The sequence below is a fragment of the Gorilla gorilla genome, chromosome 6 (genome assembly GCF_029281585.2).
Source record: "Gorilla gorilla gorilla isolate KB3781 chromosome 6, NHGRI_mGorGor1-v2.1_pri, whole genome shotgun sequence".
NCBI classification, from domain to species: Eukaryota; Metazoa; Chordata; class Mammalia; order Primates; family Hominidae; genus Gorilla; species Gorilla gorilla.
In genome coordinates this window covers 74,625,076-74,637,692 of record NC_073230.2, presented here as the reverse complement: position 1 = coordinate 74,637,692, position 12,617 = coordinate 74,625,076, and positions in this window count along the sequence as shown.

The window sequence follows — 12,617 nt, the reverse complement described above, 5'->3', positions numbered from 1 at the left end:
AGGAAGAGTGACAGCCTAAGCTGCAGCCTTTTCAGACGGGGCTTCCTCCCTGAGCTGAGTCAGGCCCACCCCAGACAGTATTTGCATTTAACCTTGTGAATAAGGCCATATGCATTTATAAATAGTATATTATATGTCTATTCACAAATGCAAAGAATATAATACCAATTATTCAAAATTTTCAGATTTTATGACCTTCCTGGCTTCTGGTTTTTTTGTTTTGTTTTGGTTTTGGTTTTTGTTTTTTGAGACAGAGTCTAGCTCTGTCGCCAGGCTGGAGTGCAGTGGCACGAGCTCAGCTCGCTGCAACCTCCGCCTCCCAGGTTCAAGCGATTCTCCTGTCTCAGCCTCCCGAGGAACTGGGACTACAGGCGCACGCCACGACACCCAGCTAATTTTTGTATTTTGAGTAGAGACGGGGTTTCACCATGTTGGCCAGGATGGTCTTGATCTCTTGATCTTGTGATCCGCCCGCCTCGGCCTCCCAAAGTGCCGGGATTACAGGTGTGAGCCACAGAGCCCGGCCAACTTCTGTTTTTTTAAGCAGGCAGCCTGAAATTTTAAAAAGAAGACAATCCTCTGAAATAAAATGTGGGCGATACGTGAATTGTACATTTTTTAGCAGCCAAACTTTAAAAAGAAACAAGAAACAGGTGGAATTGATTGTAACAATTTAACCCAATATATCTAAAACCTTATTCTAATATGTGAGCGATATGTAATTATTAATAAAGTATATATATTTATTTGGAACTGAATCTTTGAAATTAACTCTATTTTACCTTTCTAGCACATTGCAATTCAGACCAGCCACATGCCAGGCAGCCAGTAGCTACACATGGCCAATAGCTGCCACATTGAAATGCAGCCCTGACATCAGGAGGGTGAAGGGTCTGAACACCCCTTTTCTGCCAGAAGTGAGGGGACAGCCTCTCTTTACCAACATCTTTCTACAGTTTTGAGGGTGGAACAAGATAGTCACCATAGAAAGAGCAGAGGGCAGCAAGAATAAAATAACCACAGGTACACCACTGCTGGCCACCTGTTGCCCACCTTTCTTCCAGAGATCAGACAGTAACCAAAAGATGATGGGGCCACAGGAGATTAAACTCTATGTCTTCAGATCTCTCCACAGTCATCACTTCCAGTGTTTAGGTATAGAGAAAACAGATTAAAGGTAAACTTATTTTGCTATTTGGCCTGGCCCTAGTGGCCAGAGTGTGTTTATCTGTTTTCTCCTGTGGTGTGGGGATTATGTGAGTACAAGTACCAATCACATGCAAACATGCCTACATATTTTTCTGCATTACTCAATATTATCTTACAAAACATCCAACTTTAGAGCAGAAAAAAAAAAATCAGCACTTTTAGGGTGCCAACTGTTGGAAGGTAACTATAACAACCAGTAATCAACCTGTCATTAAATCCTGGCATCCTATCTGCACTGTGTGCACATATTAGTTAGGTATTGCAGCATAACAAACCAACCAAGGCTTTTTTTTTTTTTTAAATACAGAGTTTCGCTCTTGTTGCCCAAACTAGAGTGCAATGGCACGATCTCAGCTCACCGCAACCTCCGCCTCCTGGGTTCAAGTGATTCTCCTGCCTCAGCCTCCCGAGTAGCTGAGATTACAGGTATGCGCCACCACGCCTGGCTAATTTTGTATTTTTAGTAGAGATGGGGTTTCTCCTTGTTGGTCAGGCTGGTCTCAAACTGCTGACCTCAGGTAATCCGCCCACCCCGGCCTCCCAAAGTGCTGGGATTACAGGCGTGAGCCACTGCGCCCAACCCAGCCAAGGCTTCTTAGCTCACAATTGAGATGGTCAGTCATTTAAGCTGGGCTCAGTGGAGCAATTCTTCTGATCTCAGCTGAGCTCCTTCAGACATGTGTTATCAGCTGCTTGTTAACTAGGCAGCTGTGCTTCTGGATGTGCGCTTCTGGAACTGTCAACAGGGACACCTTGCTTCTCCTCCCCATGGTATGTCATCCTCCAGCTGCCTAGCATGGGCTTTTTTTCACGGAGATGGCAGCATTGTGAAAGAAAAACAGAAGCATTCAAGACTGCTAAGCCCCAAACTGGCACGCTATCATGGTCACATGTTTTTACTGCCTTGAGCAAACAAGGCCAGCCAGATCTAGGTTTCGGAAAACAGATTCTGGATCTCAATGGGAACAGCTGTAAAAATCCCTGGCAACAGGCGTGGATATAGAAGGGATAAAAAATTGCTACCATTTTTGCAATCAGTATCATTCTACCTTTTTTTGCATATGTGGTTTATAGAACTCTTGTACATCAGGAAACTTGTCCAAAGACCCACATCTACTAAGTGGCTGGGCTGAGATTCAGGATCAACTCTGTCTGACCCCAAAGCCCATGCACCTCCATAAATAACACTACCAAAGTAACTGCCTTAGACCCTTGAAATCCTGGCGAGTGACACTTCTAGAATAGATGCCAGATTCCTTTCAAATTTATGCCCATATAGTACTGTTTAATTATTGCTAATACTCTCAAGAACTGCAGATGCACATGGTGGCTCACGTCTGTAATTTTGGCAGTTTGGGAGGCTGAGATGGGAGAATCACTTGAGCTCAGGAGTTCAAGTGCAGCCTGGGCAACATAGTAAGATCCTGTCTTCATGAAAAAAGTTAAAAAAATTAGCCAGGCATAATGGCATAATGGTGCATGCCTGTAGTCCCAGCTACTCGGGGAGCTGGAGCAGGAGGATTGCTTGAGCATGGAAGGTCAAGGCTGCAGTCAGCCATAATTGGTTACACCACTGCACTCTAGTCTGGGTGATACAGTGAGACCCTATCTCGAAAATTTTTTTAAAAAAAAGAAATTGCAGAGGCATTTTGAAAGAACGTAGAATAATCTGGGAAAATCGCTGAGGGATGAGTTTAGAAAATCAAAGCCCAACACATTATTTTTTACTGTAAAAAATTTGAAAACTTAAAAACAACCAACTTTAGAGATATTAAATTTATCAGAGTTTAATTGAGCAAAAAATAATTTGTAAATCAGGTAGCCTGTGGATCCAGAGTAGGCTCAGAGAGACTTCAGCACAGCCACCTGGTGGAAAAAGATTTATGGACAAAAAAAGCAAAGTGACACACAGAAAATGAAAGTGAGGTACTGAAACAGCCGGATTGATTACAGCTTGGGATTTGCCTTATTTGAACATTGTTTGAACAGTTAACTTTTTTATTGGCAAAAACACAGTGGTTGGTACAAGAATGTGTTACAGTCTACTTACATATCTAGTTAGGTTTCAGTTTACTATCTTGAAAAACACCTATTGACCAAACTTATACAGGAAAGGGGGCAGGTTTAGGCTATAATTAATTTAACAATTTCTCCGTTTTGGTTACCTTCTCAATTTTCAGATGTAGACCAAAACTTTAGACACTGATATCAATCTGTCACCATTAAAAATGTACTTATTTAGTTTCAAATCCCACTGTGAAGTAACAGAACTGTGTGTTTTGTAAAGTGGAAATAAAGCCTTTCAGGTTATTATTTTTTTAAAGGCTTACGGTAAGAGGACCTCCTTGTGTTGAAATCTACTGTTTACACATGAAAAACAAAACCTGGCCTATAGATCTTAAGGATCTACCTCTTTCCTTAAATTTTCAGTTTATGTGACATTTAGCATGAGTGACTCCATTTTGGTTTGGTTTGGTCTGTTTGGGCCTAGTGCACAAGCTCAGTCAGGAATTGTGGCCTCTGATAATTTTGTTTTAAAAATTCCCTCCATTTGGTTAAGTTCTCATGTGGGTCAGATTTTGACCAAAACTCAGGGCCTTCGTGCCACTTAGTTTCCATTGTTTTGGGTTTTTGTCCTTATCTATTATGTTATTCATAGGTCATGGTGTCCTCATGGTCACATATGTCTTTAAGTTTTTGTCATTCCAGTTAATGAGAAACCATTTGACATTCTGGAGATGACTGCATGCAAACATTTATAACTTTTGAGAGAATACAGTGCAGTAGGGAGACTACTTTTTTGACATCAGGAGGGTAATACCAAGAGATTGAAGTACGCTTTTTAGCCAGGGTCCCCATGAACAAACCAACTACAATTAAATAAATCAAATAATTAGCTAGATAAATGATCTATTCATTTCAACCAAGCATCCTGTTCATTAATCTCCTGTAACTGAATCTCTGTAATATCCAATGTATTTCTCTAGTGCAAATACAAGTATTAGCAACTGCACAGATACTTCTCTGTTTATCCAGTAAGTAATCTAGAGAAATTCATCATTTAGCACAACTTTAATAAGAAAGTTTAAAGTCTATCGTGTAGCCATAGCCTTTACAGTAAAATCTGCTATAGACCCAATTATAGGGGATAAATTTCTAACCATTGCCTCATTTACTCTAAACCATGGGAAAAAAGACCTAAAAATTATGCCCATTCAGAGGAGTAATGGCTTCCTGGCAATGCTCCCTAACCAATTCTGAATAAGTTCTCTTTAACTTATGAAGTAGGTTAAGAGCAGTGGACCAATATTCTGTTTCTGGTATTATGAGGCAACAAATGTCCCATTAAAATTTCTCACCTACATTGGCCCTTCATCTTTTACCTATCAAGGCATAAGTTTGTTCATATATAAGGTTTGGTGCAAAATTCTCTACATATAAATGTATACCCCATAAGTGCACACAAGAGACCCCTTTTTTATTTTTGTTATTTACAGAGCCATTAAAAAAATCTGTGAACTAAGAATGTCATGATAGCAGAGATGTCTTGATTTTTGATCTTGTGTAAACAGCTATTTACATCAAGGTTGCCATCTTCTTTTGAGGAGAATCTTCCCTGGTTAGCTTTACCTTAAAATCTCCAATGGGTATACAATTGCAAGAGATTGGAGGGCCCCTTCTGAGTTATAAGATTATGAAATCAAGGTTCAAGGTCCTCAAGTCTTGCTGCAGTGCAGATGGCAACCAGACTCAATCTCTGGGTTCTAGAGTATAAAGGGTTTTACTATCCTCAGTCAGTAGACTATTAGCTTTCTTTACCTGGTGAAAATATGCTTGGCCATAATGCCCTAAAGCCTTGCTGAATTTAGTGATAATTAGACTTCGGTAGCAGAAGATGCATGAGGTTCTATTATTAGGTGCATAGGACTTCCAATGACTATTTTATAAGGGTCAACACATTTTTTCCACTCTAAGTGGATCTGATTGTCATCAATCTGCAACTACAAAAGCAATCCAATCAATTTACTTAGCTTTGCTCAATACTAGTGGATCTATAATACCTTATTTAACCGTTTTACAACTATTCTAATGAAATAAGTATCCTTATCATTGGAGACTTTTTCAGAAATGTCCCATGAAGAAAACATGTTTCCTAATATCCTTTAAGCTACTGTTATAACATCAGCCTTCTTGCATAAGAAAGCTTTTATAATACCAGAAAACATGCATTAAAAATTAGAGTAAAATATCTGTACAAACGTTTAACTGGCCCACCATGTGGCAGAAATGTACACGAAGTTTCAGTTTTCTTCTCAGGATTGTGTGGTTTGTTTGTTTGTTTGTTAGTTTTTTTGAGACGGTGTAACATACATAATCTGCAGTTGCTTCTTGGGGGCATACTAAGCATGTCTGCTAGGTCTAGTTGTTTTTACCTTTTTAACTTTTTTGTATTTTTAGTAGAGATGGGGTTTCACCATGTGGCCAGGCTGGTCTCAAACTCCTGATCTTGTGATCTGCCTGCCTCGGCCCCCCAAAGTGCTGGGATTACAGGCATGAGCCACTGCACCCGGCCAATATTTTAGTATTTTAACACACAAATGACTCAGAAATGTTATGATGATTGTTGAATTACCGTAATATGATTTTAATATTTTAAATTATAGAAAAGGATTTTGAAACTATGAAACAGGCATTATTCTCATTGTATTTCCCAGTCATCTTGGCTCTTAAGTAAGCATGTGGCACCCAAGATAGGTATAAAAGTCAGGTTTTGAGTAAGTCGTGAATTTATGTACCAGGTGTGGAGCACAGGGCAGAAGAAAAATCCATCCTGTTTTTTTGCAGTGGCGTGATCTCGGCTCACTGCAAGCTCCGCCTCCCGGGTTTATGCCATTTTCGTGACTCAGCCTCCCGAATAGCTGGGCCTACAGGCGCCGGCCACCACGCCTGGCTAATTTTTTTGTATTTTTAGTAGAGACGGGGTTTCACCGTGTTAGCCAGGATGGTCTCGATCTCCTGACCTCGTGATCCTCCCGCCTCGGCCTCCCAAAGTGCTGGGATTACAGGCTTGAGCCACCGCACCCGGCCTCCATCCTCTTAAAGAAAAGCGAGGCGGCAAAGCTGCAACAGAGAAGAAGGGGCCATATTGGGCTTGATTCTGTCTGGTAGCTGCCAGTGTAGGCACTGAGAATTTGTTGCCAGGCCTCAACACGGCCACCCATCCTGACACCTGCGTCCACAGGCTCAAAACCAAAAATTTGCTCAAGTATTGAATTATATTTAAATGATTATTATGAAGCCTTTTTTTTTTCCTCGAGATGGAGTCTCACGTTATTGCCCAGGCTGGAGTGCAGTGTTGTGATCTTGGCTCACTGCAACCTCTGCCTCCCAGGTTCAAGTGATTCTCTGCCTCAGCCTCCCAAGTCACTGTGACTACAGGCACCCACCACCACACCCAGCTAATTTTTTTATTTTTAGTAGAGATGGGGTTTCACCATGTTGGCTAGGTCTGTCTCAAACTCCTGACCTCAAGTGATTTGGCCTCCCAAAGTGCTGAGATTACAGGTGTGAGCCACTGCACTGGGCCTACAAAGCCATTTCTATTTAACCAACAATTTAAAAACTACCTTTATTTACCAAGTATGGTCACATACACATAACACGTATAGACATAAGGACAAACATATAGAAGCAGATCTTATAGCTTTTCTAAACAATTTTCATCTGTTGGCTTTTAAATACTTTTCATTTTTCCCATTTAGCCTATCAAACTTCCAGTTACCTGTTTCATTGCTCTAAGCAATTTTTATCTAGGCAACAAGCTTGCGTTTCTAATGGGACAACTTAGGTGAAACAAGAAACATATTTCTAAAGCACAGAGCTAACAATTTAGGCTAAAATGTTGTATTATTTTTTCGACCAAGGAAAATATAGTGTAAGTAAAAGTTTAGTTAAGAGAAGATGGTCAGAAAAGCATATTAAATGTATGACTTGTGTAAATTTAAAACAATACTATTTTTTTTTTCTGTCACCCAGGCTGGAGTGCAATGGCCTGATCTTGGCTCACTGCAACCTCCACCTCCTGGGTTTAAGCAATTCTATTGCTTCGGCCTCCAAAGTAGCTGGGATTACAGGCGCCTGCCACCATGCTTGGCTAATTTTTTTATTTTTTTGTATTTTTAGTAGGGATGGGGTTTCACCATGTTGGCCAGGCTTGTCTCAAACTCCTGAGCTCAAGTGATCCACCCTCCTCGGCCTCCTAAAGTGCTGGGATTACAAGCATGAGCCACAACGTTCGACCAAATATTTTTAATATATTGCAGACACCTTACAAATAGAGATTTCCTTTACAGACATAGACTTTTTTTTTTAACAAAAGGATTTCAAGATAAATTTCAGGAAGTCGTAATTTAGTTCAAAAGGTGGTCTTTCTAACTTTGCTACTGTTCCTTGTCTATAATTACTGAGTTCAGCATGGAGCCTATTAAGAAATAGAGCAAAGAAAAAATTCTCTAAGGCTGGACTAAGCATGGATACATCTGACAAAGTAGCAAGCCTGCTTTACCTGAGGGTGTACTTTTACAAACACTTTATTTAGGATAATTTTCTTTTCACCTTCAAGGAGAAATGTCTACATATCTGTACAGATTTATAGCTATCATCAGTTTCTAATTTTCTTTCACTATGGTTAGAGAACACACATTGCATTTGTTAAATATTTAAATTGCATTTTTTATTTTTATGGCATTGAGTATATTCTCTCCTACAGAAGATTCCACATGCATTTAAGGAGAATATATAATCTGCAGTTACTTCTTGGGGGCATACTAAGCATGTCTGCTAGGTCTAGTTATTTTTACCTTTTCTTTTCAAGTGCTTCATTTTCTTGCTGATCTTCTTACTGCTTTTTAAATGATTATTAACAGATATGTATGTCTTAAATTATTATCGTTGAATTCTCTATTTTTTCTTCATTTTTCTCGGTTTTGACTTTATGTATTTTGCTGATTATTTCTTGGTGTATATATAATTGTCATGCCATCCTTTTTATTATCTTTTTTATTATCCATTTTATCTCTATCAAATGTCCTACTTTATGTCTATTAAATATTTCTGTTTTAAATTCTGCTTATTCTAATTTTAAAATAACAATTACAACTTTCTTTTTTCTTTTCGAGACAGAGTCTCGCTCTGTTGCCCAAGCTGGAGTGAAATGGCATGATCTCGGCTCACTGCAACCTCTGCTTCCCGGGTTCCAGCGATTCTCCTGCTTCAGCCTCCTGAGTAGCTGAGACTACAGGCGTATGCCACCAAGCCTGATTAATTTTTTTGTATTTTTGGTAGAGACGGGGTTTCACCATGTTGGCCAGGCTGGTCTCAAACTCCTGGCCTCAAGTGATCCGCCAGGCTCGGCCTCCCAAAGTGCTGGGATTACAGGCATAAGCCACCGTGCCCAGCCAACAAATACAACTTTCTTATGGTAGCTATTTGCATGCTTCCGCCTTTTCATTTTTATAGCATTTGTTCTTTTGTATCCAAAGTGCATGTATTGTGAACAGCATTCAATTAGATTTTTCTATATTTAATTTTTTAAATCTCAGCTTTCCTTAATTGTTTAATCTTTTTTTTTTTTTTTTTTTTTTGACGCAGTTTCACTGTGTCGCCCAGGCTGAAGTGCACTGGTGTGATCTTGGGTCACTGCAACTCCACCTGCCGGGTTCAAGAGATTCTCGTGCCTCAGTCTCCCAAGTAGCCGGGACTACAGGCGTGCAGCACCACACCCAGGTAATTTTTGTATTATTAGTAGAGATGGGGTTTCACCATGTTGGCCAGGTTGGTCTCGAACTCCTGACCTCAAGTGATCCGCCTGCCTTGGCCTCCCAAAGTGCTGGGATTACAGGTGTGAGCCACTGCACCTGGCCCTGTTTAATCTTTTTATATGTAATGTTATTATTTATATAGCTGTGCTTATATTTGTTATATTATTTTCTTTTCTATATATCTCATGCATTTTGTTATATTTTTCTACTTCTACTGCTTTGTTTTGCATTAAGAGCATAATTATTATGTAACATTCTAATTTCTTTCATAATTTTCTTCACATATTTTTGGAATTATACCCTTAGTTGTTTCTCTAATTCTTACAATTAGAATTAGAGATGGAGTCTCGCTCTGTCGCCAGGCTGGAGTGCAGTGGCACTATCTCAGCTCACTGCAACCTCGGCCTGCGGGGTTCAAGTGATTCTCCTGCCACAGCCTCTGGAGTAGCTGGAACTACAGGCGCGGGCCACCATGCCCAGCTAATTTTTGTATTTTTAGTAGAGACAGGGTTTCACCATGTTGGCCAGGATGGTCTCGATGTGTTGACCTTGTGTTCCGCCTGCCTCAGTCTCCCAAAGTGCTGGAATTACAGGTGTGAGCCACCATACCCAGCCTACAACATACATTTTTATTTTTTTTTGAGACGGAGTCTCGCTCTGTCTCCTAGGCTGGAGTGCAATGGTGCGATCTTGGCTCACTGCAACCTCTGCCTCCCGGGTTCAAGCGATTCTCCTGCCTCAGCCTCCCGAGTAGCTGGGATTATAGGCACCCAACACTACGCCCAGCTAATTTTTCTATTTTTAATAGAGACGGGTTTCACCATGTTGGTCAGGCTGGTCTCGAACTCCTGATCTCAGGTGATCCGCCCGCCTCGGCCTCCCAAAGTGCTGGAATTATAGGCATGAGCTACCGTGCCCGGCCCCACAATATACATCTTATGTCATTAGAATGTGTTTCACATTTATACAAACTTAATACTAATGAAATACAAAATATGTTGGTTCTATATTTATTTGTTCCTCTTTCTCATTTTTGTTGTATTAATTTTACACTTATTATATCCACATGTTATAAATTTGACACATTTTTATACTTATTTTATATAATTTTATTTATTTTAAGGAAAAGGTAATTACATATCTACTACTTTTTTGATAATCATCTTTTTATTAGTTGTTTTATTTACTTATTCCAGTGGAATCAATTTATTATCAAGAGATTTTCTTTTTTTGAGACAGAGTCTTGCTTTGTCGCCCACGCTGGAGGGCAGTGGTGTGATCTCAGCTCACTGCAACCTCAGCATTCCAGGTTCAAGTGATTCTCCTGCCTCAGCCTGCCGAGTAGCTGGGATTACAGGCGCGCACGACCACACCCAGCTAATTTTTGTATTTTTAGTAGAGACGGGGTTTCACCATGTTGGTCAGGCTGGTCTCGAACTCCTGACCTCGTGATCTGCCCACCTTGGCCTCCCAAAGTGCTGGATTACAGGCATGAGCCACCACACCCAGCCTATATTCATATTTTTATACAATTGTTTGTCTGAAATGAACTAAGATAATAATGAAAAAGTAATATTCTTTTATATTTTCTTTTGTAATAATTACTTTTACCAATACTCTGTCATTTTATGTGAATTCAAATTATTATCTGTGGTCAGTTGATTTTAGCCTTATCTTCATTTAATATTTTCTGTAAGATGGGTTGGCTAGCACCAAATTTTCTCAGTTTTTTTGCTCTGGAATGTGTTTATTTTACATTTAGTTTTAATAAATGTATTTTTTCAATATAGGATTTTTACATGACAATTTTTCTTTGAGGAATAAAAAAATTTCAATTGAACGTGAAAGGCTTTCAAGAGTTATTAGTCTTAATAATTAAAGCCTTAATAACTGAGGCTTATATAGTTTACTAACTAAAGCCTTTTAGTTTTAATAACTAAGAGCTTAGTTATTAAAGGCTTTAGTTTTAATAAATATATTTTCTTAGTACAGGATTTTTACATGACAGTTTTTCTTTGAAAAATAACAAATTTAAGTTAAACTTGAAAGGCCTTTCAAGAGGACAAATCAATACCTAAAAACGCCAACTGGGTTAAGATAGGAAAGCCTACAAATGGCAGAAGATAATATATTAAATTGGGTTGGAGAGAGCAGTGAGAATAAAACTTGTGGACAATAAAAGTATGTAAGGTGAGCCAGGCGCGGTGGTTCATGCCTGCAATCCCAGCACTTTGGGAGGCCGAGGCAGGTGGATCGTCTGAGGTCAGGAGTTTAAGACCAGCCTGGCCAACATGGTGAAACCTCATCTCTACTAAAAATCCAAAAACATAGCGAGGCGTGGTGGTGGGCGCCTGTAATCCCAGCTACTCCGGAGGCTGAGGCAGGAGAACCACTTGAACTCGGGAGGCGGGATTTGCAGTGAGTCGAGGTCACTCCACTGTACTCCAGCCTGGACAACAAGAGCGAAACTCCATCTCGAAAAAAAAAAAAAGCAAAGAAAAAGAAAAAGTATATAAGGTGAGTAGTTCTGACTGAGGTCAAATGAGGAGCTATTATTATTATTTATTTTATTTTTTTTTTTTTGAGATGGAGTCTAGCTCTGTTGCCCAGGCTGGAGTGCAGCGGCGCAATCTCAGCTCACTGCAACCTCCACCTCCTGGGTTCCAGTGATTCTCCTGCCTCAGCCTCCCGAGTAGCTGGGATTACAGGCACCCGCCACCACACCCAGCTAATTTTTATATTTTTAGTAGAGACTAAAAGGTTAACTTTTAGGTTCAACATAGGTTTCACTATGTTGGCCAGGCTGGTCTTGAACTTCTGACCTCAGGTGATCTGTCCACCTCAGCCTCCCAAACTGCTGGGATTACAGACGTGAGCCACAGCACCCAGCCAAGATCTCTTGAAGACAGGTTATCTCAAAACTCAAGGAGCTTAAAATGGAGGCATTCTGCTCTTCTTAGTAAATGCACCTCAACAAGTTAGTTGAGAGAAGAGGTGAAAAGCAGCCTGTATTTTGCTCCCATGTCTGGTCCGCTGGCTTACAGATGTGTTGTCTGCAAGACAGAGGACTTTGCATATGTAAGTCAGATAGAGGTAGCATTTTTCTAATTCCCACAAAGGTGCTTTTGGTCTAATTCTGACTGTGAAAAAACTAGAGACCACTGGAGAATATATGTAGAAGTCACCCTGAATCACTTCAACCACGGGCATACATTGGGAAATCTGGCATTGTGTTCTATTTATTTTAATGTTTTGGTTATTGGGAGGTATTGGTTTTGCTGCCAAAGACTAAGACCACACAATCTACCAGGCCAAAGTTATCGGGAAAAGTGAGCTCACACAGAATAATTTAAAACCCAGTTATTCCTATTGTGTTTTCCAGTAATTCTGTTCAGTTTTTCCTTTTGTGGCTCCATTTCTAATTATCAGAAAGCTAGGACTTGTCATTCTTATAGAGTTTACATTAAAATTATGGGTCTGGAGGGGGATGAGCTAATGGCATGGCTTCCTTGTAAGTATATATTGGTGGCCTCATCCCTCATGCATAGACTCACTTCAGGACTCATTTGGGTAAATGTCTATTTGTCA